General features: G+C 39.6%; 1 protein-coding gene across 2 annotated transcripts in view; it reads left to right on the plus strand.

Moving 5' to 3' along the window:
• Positions 1–13377, plus strand: part of ripor3 (RIPOR family member 3) — a 57761-nt gene that overhangs the window by 13496 nt on the left and 30888 nt on the right. For both annotated transcript variants that reach the window (XM_084929077.1, XM_084929076.1), the window contains exon 2: positions 2577–2669. The gene's annotated coding sequence lies outside the window, so the exon portion shown is untranslated. The remainder of the gene's footprint in view (positions 1–2576; positions 2670–13377) is intronic.

A 13377-nucleotide genomic window follows, 5' to 3' on the forward strand; every position in this document is an offset into this window, starting at 1 on the left:
ACACAGATTTAAGAGATGGTTTCTTTCTACTGACCACATTTGAGAGCATTGCTCAAATCCAGGAGTAGAACAGACGTGGATTTCCATAAAGCCTAGAAAAACAAACCTGAATACACTCTTTAGTATTACCAATGGAGAGATATATATAAAAGAAAAAGTATAAGTGAAGAACTATGAGGGAATAAAGACTCTCTTTATGAGATTGGCTGGTAGGAAGGAGTTTGATTGGAGTAATTAAGGACACATGTAGGCAATTCCTGCCCAGGTGACAGTGAAAAGTTGAAAACTCTGGAGACTAAATGGGTGAACTCCAAAACGCTGACATGCTTTCAGTTTGTGTTGATGAGGGATGGTTTCTGTTCAGTTTAACACAAAATGCCATGTGCCACATACACTGCCCTAAACAGTCCTCGAACAACTCAACAAAATAATCTGTGCATTTGCAGAATCAGTTTGCATTGAATTAAAAACTCGAGTTCAGAAAATTCAGTTTAGTTTTACTCATAAAGCTGTCAGCTCAAGGTGCTTTATTCTGTAGGCTACAAACCCTAAAATAAAAATAATTTTTTAAAAATACCTACATTGTCTTTTTCTGCTCTCGGTTCTGTATGATGTCAGAGAGAGCAAGTCTCACTGAGATTGTTCAAGTTTCGCAATTTAATTCCTAAGCTACATTCATAGAGTCCAAGAATACAAAATAAGGAAACAGAAATGAGCTCCTTTCATTAAATAATTGCATGATGGCACAAACATAAGTGCTGGGTCCATATGTGCTTTTTACGTGTACAGATTTGAATTACAGATTTTGTCTTAACTCAGCACTGAAAAGCAGGACTGGTCTTGTCATTAAACCAGTGTGATATATCACAGCTTTAAATTCTAACAAGCTTCCACCAGTAGTTGAGGTAAATCTCAGTCTCCTGCCACAGGACCCTCCGGTATCATATAATACATCTGCTGTGAGCATCTTTTCTTCCACGTTTTGTTGAATCTATTAGTGTCTTAAATCAACAACCCAGTGTCTGCAGCATATGGAAAGCTAAAACTTACAGAGGCAGTAGACTCAACACAGAGTCAAATTTATCTCTAAAGATAAAATACAACAGCTGATAAGAATTTCATTTGTTCTGAAGTAGCTGTTATATAGAGGCATTCGCAGGCAGGCACAAACACGCACAGAGGATTAACATACAGTATGCAAACATAAATTTATACTTGAACTGGAGAAGAAAAAATAATCCACATTATGTTTGTACTGGAAAAAGAGAAAAACGTGTGACTTTGCATAAAAATTGAAACTCTACTATTGTGCGGTGTGTTGTTCAGCATGCTTGGAGCTCAGTTTAGGTGGTGTAGACAGCCAGTTTAATCAAAGAGGAATACTGTGGGGAGTTTGTATGATTACAAACCCAGAGCTTTTCCACATCTTGTCCTCCTCTTCCTCTCATATCCATTTCTTTCTTTTTGTGTCCCTCTCATCAAAGATCAAAATATGTGAAAAGAACGACAGAGAGACACAAACTAGGAAATAAGAATGCAGAAAAATGGAAATAGTTACATTTCACTCTTAGTTTAGTCCATATAGACTAAATATGGATTCCCTCTTGCTTTCCACTCACCTAAAAAGAACTTACTGTAGAAATACTGGGGGTCCATCAGGTAAAGAGGGATAAACAAACAATGAGTCTTTGTGGATTAAACCAAGACAAATGGAAAAACATGTAGAAAAACACAAAACTACATCTGAGAGAGCATTAAAGACCATTAAAGCTCATTGTTGACCTGAAGTCAACCTCCCCTATATTTCTAAAAAGAAATTTAACAATTTGCAAATCATACAGCAAAGTTCAGATTAAAGTTTCATTCAAGATTTACAGTTTATTATAGCACTTGGCATATCATCTTAAGGAAAAAGCTCTAGCCTTGTGCTGAATTTGACACCAAAGATCGATATCGTTGGGTCAAAGGAACCCACTGCCCTGGTTTAAGTTATATTTATACAGTAGATTCTAGTTTATTCACATAAATGGTAAGTTTTACACACGCACAAATCATTGAGTTCCACAGGGTTCTGGTCTAGGACCAATACTTTTTATCTTATGCATGCTACCTTTGGCAATCTTATTATAATATACTGCATACAGTTTAATTGTAGACCATACAAAGCTTTAGTTACATATATGACAGCAAACGAAACAAATTAATATGTTCAGTACAAGGAGATTATGTATAACATTGCAACAACTGACCAGACCAAGTGAAGTGCTCTGAGATTTTCTGAGTTCTATGTTGGAGATAAAGAAATATAAACTTAAACGACATCTATTGAGTTGATTTCAGTGTTTGTGGTGAAAGAACTGAAGCAGTTCATTTTATTTTTCAAACAGATTCTGCCTTTTCTGAGGTTTAGGTCAGCTTAAAGGTTTATTCATACACGGCTACTGTGATCAGAAATAGGCATTTGTGGCTTGTTGATCATGCATGAAAACAGCAGTGCTTTTAAAGCAAGACAGTTTCATTTTCATTCTACACTTTACGGCAGACTCCAACCTTTTTTCATTTTCTTATTGTTTCAGTGTTGTATGAAGATGCAGTGACAGCAGCTGGAACTGAGCCCTGACAGCTTTACAGCTTGGACGTCTCCAAAACAGAAAAAACAGGACAACAAAGTAAGAACAGAAAGTGGCAAACTGGCTCATGTTAAAGCTTTTTGTCAGTTTACGATAAATCCTTCTTCTATCTGGATCCTGCTGCTCCCATGAACAACTGGAAGTTAGCCTGATAAACATAAACAGCTTGGATTTAAGTGTAATCCACATCTGGATGCCAAAGTTATCATCGCCATTGCTCACATAGTTCCACACCAAGCTGTTTATTGATGAACATAAACCTACATAATCATAATAGGTTTATGTTCATCAACTGGCCAGTGCACACTGATGTAAACAGTCACTGTGTGTGTGCACATCTGTACAAGTGTGTTGGGCCAGACAGATGTTTTTCATCTTTTGAAGATCAAGTCAAATGTGCACGCAAGCATGCCTTTGTCTTTGGCAGGGTTGTGTATGTGTGTGCTGGAAAGTACAGATGTTTGTATCTTTGAGGATGTAGAGAAACCAGGCAAGTGTGTGTGTGTGTGTGTGTGTGCGTGCGTGCGTGTGCGCGTGCGCGCGCGTGCGTGCGTGCTCGTGTACATGGACGTGAGTCCAGATGTTTGTATCTCCACAGGAAAATAGAGATGTACGCTGTGTGCGAAAGAGTTTATGTCAATAGATTTAAGAGATTAAATTACTTCAGAGTCTTTTAATCTTTGCCCTATCTCGGTCTAAACACACAGGAACCCTGGATATCACCACATAACACAACACACAGCAGGGAGAGAGAGCTGGGGTTGAGCGACAGGCAGCAAGAGAGGACTTAGGGAGGTCCACAGAATGAGGTGGAGGACAAGTCAGCAGACAAAAGGAAAATGGGAAATATTCCTAAAAGTTACCAGTGTCAATATTTTATATTATTTCCTGATATAGAAGTTGTGTGTCTTCATCTGTCTTCTTGGTGCCTTCACATAGTGTTTTTTAAACACAGAAGACTACAATCAGATTTCTGTTCTTACTGCACTCCTGCAGCAAATAAATATAACTGTATTTTTACTTGTCACAGTGAAAATGATAACAAAAGAGAAACTCAAGCAGACACTGTAACTGCATCATAGAGATAGGATGCCAAACTATCCAACAAAGGTACAAAAAAAGAGATAACATCCATCCATCAAAAGACATAAGAAGAAACATTAAATTCACTAGCTGGGCCCACGTCCTCATTTTAGGTTTGACAGTGTTTATAGTATTACCTACTAGGTGAATGCTTGGACATGAATTAAGCTGCGGTTTGGGGACTGGCGACAGCTCCCGGGCCTGGCAGATCCCCATGTACTAAATAGGAGTGAAGAAGTTAAAGAACTGAGAACAAGGAGGGAGGGAGGGTGGGGCACGTAAACGAGACTGAACAGTTTGCAGAACTGGGAAACCTATATAGATGACAACTGGAAGGAGCGTGTTTGGAGGCGTGGTCTCGCTCCTTAAATTCCGATACATAATCTCCAAAACAAAGCATGGGAGAGCTGCTTTACTGCCAGATAGAGCCTTCTTTTCCATTTCCATTAAAGTGGGGCAGAACAAGTCATCTGAGCACCTGAAAACAAAAGGGAGTGAATAAGGAAACAAGTGGAGAGGAGAGAAAAAGAGTAAGGCAAAGCTTAAAACTCTATGCATCCATCCATCCATCCTCTTCCATTTATCCAGTTCAGGGTCACTGGGAGATTGGAGCATATCCCAGATCACCGGTCTGTCACAGGGCTAATGCATATTGAGAGACACTCATATTCATGCCTGTGGCCAATTTCGAATCTAAAGTACCGTTATGTGATATTTTGTTTGATCAAACATGTTACTGTGGTGACCTGTCCAGAGTGTACCCGACCTCTCCCCCTGCAGGAGGCGGGATAGGCTCCGGCCTCTTCCAGTGGAAGAAAATGGATGGATGGATGTTACTGTGTCAGGCGTGGCAGTAATGCAGCAATTAGTTGCCTCCTCTCAACAGGACAGTTCTGGGTTTAAGTGTACCGGCTAGATGATACATCTGTGTGGTGTTTTTATGTTCTCCTGGAGTCTGTGGGTTTCCTCCCGCAATCCAAAGACATGCTTGTTAGATTGGCAGACTGTGCCCAGGGTGTTGCCTCAAATGAAATATATAATGTATTTAGGCTGGATTTAGTTGTCTCCTATTGATTAATCATTTCACATATGAAAACATCTGAAATACAACAGATCACTGGGTTTCAAAATAATTTTTTGCCCATGTTTTACTGCACTGTGGAAACAAACATTGTCTTCAAACCTTTATTTCATAAGCAACATATTTTTTAAATTTTTCTTCCTGAAAGGTTGTTTTTTAATAATTAGCTGGTATTTTTATGTCAATATGTAATAAATTCAATGTTTTAAAAAGTTTAATGTACTTTGGCTCTAATTAAAAGAATTACAAACTTTCTAGTGGAATTTCAGTTTTTAATGGGGACAAAAAAAGAGACTATGTGAAATGGGATGTGTGAAAAATACTCAACAACCAATTTTTTTTAAATTGTAAATTGTGTTTCACATTCTTAGGTATAAGTTGTAGTCCAGTTAAATCCAAAACATTCAATCAAGAGTAATGCTTGTAGATAAATTAGCAGGAAAATGCAGGGTAAATAAGGCAAAGTGTTGTCAAGACTTTCTACTAGTATTTCCCATCTGAGTATTTTACCCCCACTGACCCCCTCGTTAATATGTGTCACCATCTCTCTTTCCTAACATGCCCATCCCTCCTCTGCTCTGCAGACTCTCTAACTCTAAACAGTTTGACACTTTGACAGAGCAGACTGTTAGCTGATGTCCAGCTCCGTGCTAATTCACTCACTTTTAAAAACAATGGTTCAAATGACCTGAAAACAGAAACCTCAGCATGTGGTATGGACACGAGGGACTGATTCTGCTAAATGATTAGAACATTAGTCACCGGGGATCGTAGCACTGCGATGCTTTTAGATGTTTATGTTATTCAGACTCTTCGGCAGGGAAATGGCTACACACCAAAACAGAAAAGTGTGACATATTTACCCTGACATAATTCTCTCTTCCTTTGTTCTCCACCCTCTGATTATAATGGGAGAATTTATGATGTCTCAAGCCAAAAATTCCCCATGTGGATGAGCCGGCCAGAAAACAACCAGATAAGTCGACTCTGCAAGCAGGAATTACTCAAGACTCGATTATTAAGTTCACAATTAGGTGGTTTCTAATGGGAATGGGAATCATTGCCTGTAAAATGTATGCTGTAGATGGAGGGGAACTCGGCACCCATGGAGCATTAAGTTTTCTAATGTGTGAATATTTGCAAAACTAAACCTGATCAGGTAGTTTTTATACCTACAGCAAACCAGAGCACTCCACCGGTTTATCTGATCAGTTATCTGAAGTGGAGACACACCCATCTGTGTGTAGAAACCAGGAAAAGATATGATAATTTTTTCTGTGAGGACAGATTATTGTGATAGTTTAGTGCTTCCTCTTTCTCCTAAAACCATAGGATCATGCTTGGCATCAGAGTGTACCGTGTCTGTGAAGGTTCTCAGTCATCCAGGTCATCGTAGTCAAAGGAGCTTGCAAAGAAAAGCGTCTGGACTTCTTTAAGTTTACTTGAAGACGTTTCACCTCTCATCCGAGAAGCTTCTTCAGTTCTAAGGTCAAATGGTGGAGAGTCCCAGATATAAACCTAGTGGGAGTATCCCCCCACAGAGGGACAAAAGGACCCCCTGATGATCTTCTAATCGCCTGAGCCAAGGTGTGAAACTGGGTGTGGGTCCCAATCAGCCAGAGTTTCGGGTGTGTTCATTGTGAAACCTGGCCCCACCTTATCATGCGAATTCCTGAGGTCAGATGGCCCAGGATGTGAGTGGGCGTTAAGGCGTCTGGGAAGGGATCTCAAAACTGGATTATAGATGGCAGAGAGTTGGTGTCGTAAACCCCCGCCTCTGTTCAAAGATGGTCGCTCACAGTGGACATAGATGGCTTCTTTCACTCCTCTTTCAAACCATCTGTCCTCTCTGTCCAAAATGTGAACATTGGCATCCTCGAAAGAGTGTCCTTTATCCTTAAGATGCAGATGGACTGCTGAGTCTTGTCCTGTGGAGGTGGCTCTTCTGTGTTGTGCCATGCGCTTGTGAAGTTAGAACTGAAGAAGCTTCTCGGATGAGAGGTGAAACGTCTTCAAGTAAACTTAAAGAAGTCCAGACGCATTTCTTTGCAAGCTCCTTTGATCAGAGTGTACCCATAATGTTTTGTGAAGAGCACAGAAAGATAAACAGTGGGGGATATTGTGTTTACACTGTGCTATTTTGCTTTGCCCGTTGGTGGCTGGGTTCTTTTTTCTTTACAGAAAAAAAACGTTTTTCCCCAAGTGGATGTGGGAAAAATGCTTCATTTTGTTTTTATTCTCTAACATCTTTATTCTCTAACATCCAGTTCACCACTCCATCACAGGGAAAACACAAGGAGTCAGACAATCATTCATGCTCACATCCCCAGTATCAGACCACACTGTTTTGGGTTTTGCCACAGCACGGTGTAGATGTTCGAGGAGCTGCAGCAGTCTGCAGCAGCACAGCACTCATTACATTACTGAAGCTTACAGGAGACAGAGTAGGTTAAACACCCAGCAGCTACGCTTGCTATTTTAGGAATGTCATGAGCTAACAGTGTGTACGCATGTGCACCTCCATCCAGAACAACATAGTTCTTCACCCTGGGGGACATGAGTCATCTCTGACCTCTGACCCCTTCAAAAAGAGCCAGCCAATTACATTTCAGCTGGAAATGAGCCAGCAGTGTCAACCAGTGTCAGTGATGATCTAAAACCAGACATAAACAGCTTAAGTATTAGCAAATGTTTCAATTTAAATAGAAGATAATTAAATGTTTCAAATCCCTTCACACTATCTTTTTTCTCATCTTGCTGAAGAATCTCTTTCATCTGCTGATTTATCACAACTAACTACACTAACACAACATTCACAGATTCGTAGGTTTGCTCTCGAGAAGATAAATGATTCTTTGTGGTTCTTGTTTAGTTGGAAATTGGGTGAAAATCCCTGAGGAGCATTCAAAGTAATTTAAAGCGCTCCTCTAATTATCACGGATTATATCTGAGCCAGAGACTGTTGGGAGTTAGCAGAGGGCGGGGAAAATGATGGAAATATATATTTCTATATAAGAAAGACAATTAGAAATAAAAAAAATAAAAATAAAGCTAAACAAAATAAAGATGGCAGAATGGAAGAGGAAAACTAGAAAACATGTTTTCTCTAATGACTAATGCACAAGAGACAAGACAAGGACTGAACAGGAGAAAACAGAAACTCGCACACTCAGAGGAATTACTGACAGAGACTTCCAGGCACAGACCCAGGATTCAAAGGAGTTAGGAGGCCCACGGGCCAGAGTCTTTAACAAGTTTAAAGTGACTGTTAATATTTCTTCTTAGAAAATTAATGAAAGGGCAGCAGTGAGATGGAAACTAACCAGAAAGAGGTCTCTAAACAAAAGGCTTAAAGTTTTGCAAAGGTAAGATTCAATTCGGTGAAAAACTTATGTGAATGACTGCAATGTTTGCAGTGACGTGCATGTGTGGCTTCTTGTAGGTTATAGAAGGTATGCACCTCAGCTGTGTTCAAAAGTCATTCTGGAAAACACTGAGAGCTTATTTTGTTGTGTTTGAATAAGGAATTGTCAAAAACTATAAGTTTGTTTGTTTATTTACCTTTTCTAAATAAAATTTGGCTCATGTGGCTAAAAGACAGTTTGCCATGGAATCGCTCTCCTTGTCCTCATCACTCGACCAAAGTAAACTCGAAAGGCCCTCGGTTACACCCATTCAATAGTCTAAATTAAAAAGTTTGTTGAGATGCTGACACAGTGAGTCAGCATCTCAACAAAATTCAGCACCACAGTCAGAAATCTCTAAATGCCAGAGGGTGCATTTTAATAACAGATATTGCATCGTCTCAGTGCTGGGATGGAAGCATGTCCATGTCATGTGTTGCAAAATCTATGGAGCTACAGAAGAGGTTCTGCCAGAGAACCTCCTCTAATACCGCATGCACCCCGACATCCTGCAACTGTAAGTGATGGTTGCAAAAAATTAGCAAATGCAATTCAAATTCCCTTTTTAGGCCTCCTGAGAAAGTATGTGTTCATAGGATGAGACGTGCCTATGGTCCCATAACTCTTCAGGATTTCCTATACATCCCTTACAAACGTGTCTCATCGATGGCTCTCGCTTTTTTCAGTGTGATCGACAAAAGTAACAGAAGACTACAAAGCCAAACCCGAGTGAATGTGGAAGTGGAAATGAGCTCAATTACAGCGAGCAGAATGAGAGTGATTACCAGTGAGCACCAACCACATTTAAAACACGCTGTCAAACAACCACACCCTGCAGGGGAGGAAGAGAAAGAAGGAAATTAAATCCTTCTGAGGTTTGCATGCAGTTTGGAAGTGTGTGTGTGTGTGTGTGTGTGTGTGTGTGTGTGTGTGTGTGTGTGTGTGTGTGTGTGTGTGTGTGTGTTTGGCATAGTCACAGAGCTGTTAGCTTGCAGCAGACCCTCACAAGGGGCCTGCACATCATGTGTGGTAGAAAACACGCACATATACACACAAGCAGACACATTTCAGACACTTATGTGTTCACATCCACACACACTTAAAAACATACAAAACATACGAAGGCCCCAACCTCCCACCTCCACACCGCACGGGACCCAGTAAATCACTTCCAGGTCACAGCAAACTTTTTAAGACCAGATGGCACCCCAGCCTGGTCAGATATGCTCAGATACCACACACACACACACACACACACACACACACACACACATATATCTCTTATCTGTTGAGGAATGTCTCTCCCTCATTTCTCATTCAAATCACATTCCAGACATAATTTATTCTTTGTTCTTTTCTTCAGTAAAAAACAAAAACAAAACCCAAACCTTTAATTACAGCATTTTCTTTCTTATTTGATTAATATAATTTTCCACTGTTCTCAGTTTCATTTGCTCAAGTTGTTCCAATAATTCATTTTTCAATCACAGTGAAATGTGTAGATTTTGATTCCCAACAACAGCTCCAGCAGCTGCAGTCAGTGGCCTGCACCTCCTCCAGCTAACAAGCAGCTAATTAATCATTGAAGAAATCACTGGTGTGAGGCCTGGCTGAATGGAAACAGAAAGGATTTAAAACTGATCATAAAATAAATAAACAAAATAAGAGTGCAAATAATCTAATTTCATGAATAAAAACTACAGATGAGAAATAAATTGGGCTTGTTTGTGTTTTTTACAAAAGAATAACATGGGCGAGGCTGATTAGCTAACTTGATAACAACTTGGGTTTCACGCGTTCATGGGCATTGTATTTATATTCTGTAGGAGCAAAAGTGACACAATAAAGTATAATTAACATTTGAATTTAAGTTTCAAGCAGATTGGATCACAGTAGCAAACTGATAATAATAAACCATACCATAACTAACTAGAATATCCATTTAATCTCTACTGCTTATCCAATTCAGGGTTGCGGGGGGCTGCAGCCGATCTCTATCTGTCTTAGGGCAAGAGGCAGGGTACACACTGGACAGGTCACCAGTCTATCATGGGGCGAACACATAGAGATGACCATTCACACGTAGAATCATCAGTTAACCTAACACTAACTGCATATCTTTGAACACTCCAGGCGCCGGCCTTGTGCTGAATTGAACTCAGGATCTTCTTTCTGTGAGACAACAGTGCTAACCGGTACCGTGCTGCCGTTAACTAACTGGCTATAATATTATTATTTTTAATGTTTTAATTAAACCTCTGCTTCAACATTAAAACTTTTTGTTTTGGAACAGCGGTCGTGAACGTACAAGTAACAAAGGTGATCAAGCACACAAATGAATGCCTCATTATTTTTAAATCTGTAAATTTGTTTTTGCATATTTTAAGCTGTAGAGCAAAATGTTCAGTTTCGTTTAATCGGCCTCAGTTTTTTGTTTGATTTATTTTATGTGCTAATTACAATTACAGATGTGTCGTGGTTAACACATTTGGTTGAAGTGAAAGGTTGTTGGTTTGACTCCAGCTGGAGACACAAATCCTTCAGCATAAACCTCTGCCAAAACAAACATGTGAAGCTACCTGCTATAGCAATCTTTTGTTGCAGGAAAGTATTTTACAAGAAAATACAAATTTTAATGGGTGAATGTGTTTTATGTGTCCACATGGGAGCAACAACTGTAGCGAAATGATTCAGCGAGAAGTTCTGCTAGAAAGTAGTTACTACATATAACGCCCATCCTGTGTCCACGTCCTTAATGGAGTTGAACATTTGCCCTGTCGGGTGGCCGCATTTTGCCTGTCAGAGAACTGCATGTCTTTCTTGTTCCTCTTGCTGTTAAAGTAGGGAGTAGAGGTGAAAAATAAGGACCTAGCAGGTTGGCCCATACTCACAATTACTACTGACTAAAAAGCACAGCAAGGTGCACATGCAGCTTTATAAATCAGACAGGAAGAATGCGCATTCATATTTCTGTCTCAGCTTTGGTCATGAATCTGCAGTTTTATGTGTCACAATTTGTTTCCACAGACTGGATCTGAACTTTTTCCAAAAACTTTAAAAGTCTTCTCGTGGATGTCCAATAAAAATGCAGTTTTATTGTCATGTGGAATGTAGAATTACTGTCTAACATCGCTCTCAGTATGCAAGATTTCTGTTTGTCAAACAGGCCACTTTCAGGCATCTAAGGGTAAATCTCAGACTCGAAATAAGTTTTAAAATTAAGAATAACATGTGCAGTCAGTGCATACGAAGTAGGCCAGACAGTCAGATGTAGCTTCTCACTCTTCTCCTACTCTGGCTCTACTTAGGCTCTTTCTCACTGTAAACACTTAGAGTCTATGTATCGCTTAAACTGGCAGTTACAACATCCAGCAGCCTCAGCTGTTCATGTCAGTGCGACCTGGATCCCTTTAAGCAGCACATTTACAGAAGTTCAGGGTGTGTCAGGATTTTAAACATTGTTAAAGGGGATCTGGGACATTTCTTGTCTGTGTGATTTTTATATTCTCCACAGATGTTCAGCATTTAACTGATTTTGTTGGGATGTATCAAATTATATACGCTGTTTAGAATTATAACTCTTCTTCGGCCTGTAGTTTTCTTTTTCCAACAATGATCTAATATTCCGTTTTTGTTTCTTGTTTAAGTTTCATTATGCTTCACTGTGCATTATCTTTTACTATCACAACCCTGCGTCCTCCCCTCTGTCTTTTTCTGCCGCACATGTGGTTGGTGTTTGGTGGTTCAAAGGAGATCAAATTTAAAGTTTAGAAAAAGTAAAAAAATGCAATTTAATCAGACTAATCTGAAGGTTTTTAAAGATGATTTTTGTGCTCTTTTCTAATGTTGCGTGCTCAGCCAGCTGCTGTAACAGAGCAGACAGGTGGAGACAGGTGTAGTATGTGACTACTGAAACAAACTTTATGCCTATGCTCGGTGTGTGTCACATTCTTTGCCTGTAACAGCTGGTTAATGTGGCATTCAGCCAGAGTATATAATTCTGCTTCAAACTGAGAAATGACAAACACTCTCCATTTGTCATTTCTTAAAGCATCCACTCAGCTGTCTGTTTCTTAAAATGAGCTTTAAAAATGGAAAGAAGAACAAAGCTTCGGTTTATAGTAACTGTACAGCAGTGCAATATGGCCCTTCAAATGCTAATGTAGTGTCTTAGCTTAGCAGCAATTTTATTTTTTTACATGCATAGTGTCAAAAATCCACCAAAAATAATGTGCACGTGCATATCTTCCTACTTCATGTAGTACATCTTTTCCAACTCATCTATTTGTTTCAGCAGTTATTGCATATTTGTTAACAACTTAAACAGTCTTTAAAGGCTTCATAGGCATTGTGTGTTGCTTTTCTTTGCTCCTTTGCTTTCCTGTTGGTCAGTTTATTCACAGATATGAACTGTATGTGCCTACTAGATAAGTGTTCGTGTTTATTTACTTTCTTTCACCTCTGCTGCTCTTCTGTTAAGCTCTGTGCCATACTTACTTCTGAAAACTTGAACCAACGAGTGATCTGTTTGCTTCTGCAATGAAATGACCCACCTGACTGTTTCTCAAACAACAGCGAAGTGGAGTGGAGTGTTTCCACCTCACAAATGAAGGGGGAAATGATGTTTTAGATCAAATCATTGCTTTCATGTTCTTTGTGCTTCAGTTTTAACCCCAGACTGTTTGCCTCCGTTCGTCGTCGCTCCATTTGTGTAACTTGGTGTCTCGCTGCTCTTCATTCTCCACTCCTCATCCCCTGTGTCACCTCCTTATGTTTTTTTTACTGCATGTTGTTCTGTGAGTTATGGTTTCGGGTTTTGTTTGTTACTAGTTTTCCCAGTTTAGGTTTATGTTTAGTTCTGTCCTCGCCTTTGTTATTTTCACCTTCTACAATAAAGCTCCCTCGCATCACAGCAAGTGCCTGCATTTTGGGTCCTTTCACACAAACATCACACGACTGCTGCCGCAGCCGTGACATAAAGTTCATTTGTAAAACAAATTACTACTTCTGTTTAAAGCCGACCTTTTATACTTTATTTTCTGTCATACCTATCTCGTCATAGTGTTGAATGATCAAATCAAACATGCCGAAAGTTTTAAATAATGAAGCATTCAAATCTGCTTTAGTAGAGTCCAAGAAACAGAGAGCTATAATAAGCATAATTGGCCCACTTCAAACC

Source organism: Perissodus microlepis, chromosome 5 (assembly GCF_051167445.1).
Source record: "Perissodus microlepis isolate ML-2025 ecotype Zambia chromosome 5, ASM5116744v1, whole genome shotgun sequence".
Lineage (NCBI taxonomy): Eukaryota > Metazoa > Chordata > Actinopteri > Cichliformes > Cichlidae > Perissodus > Perissodus microlepis.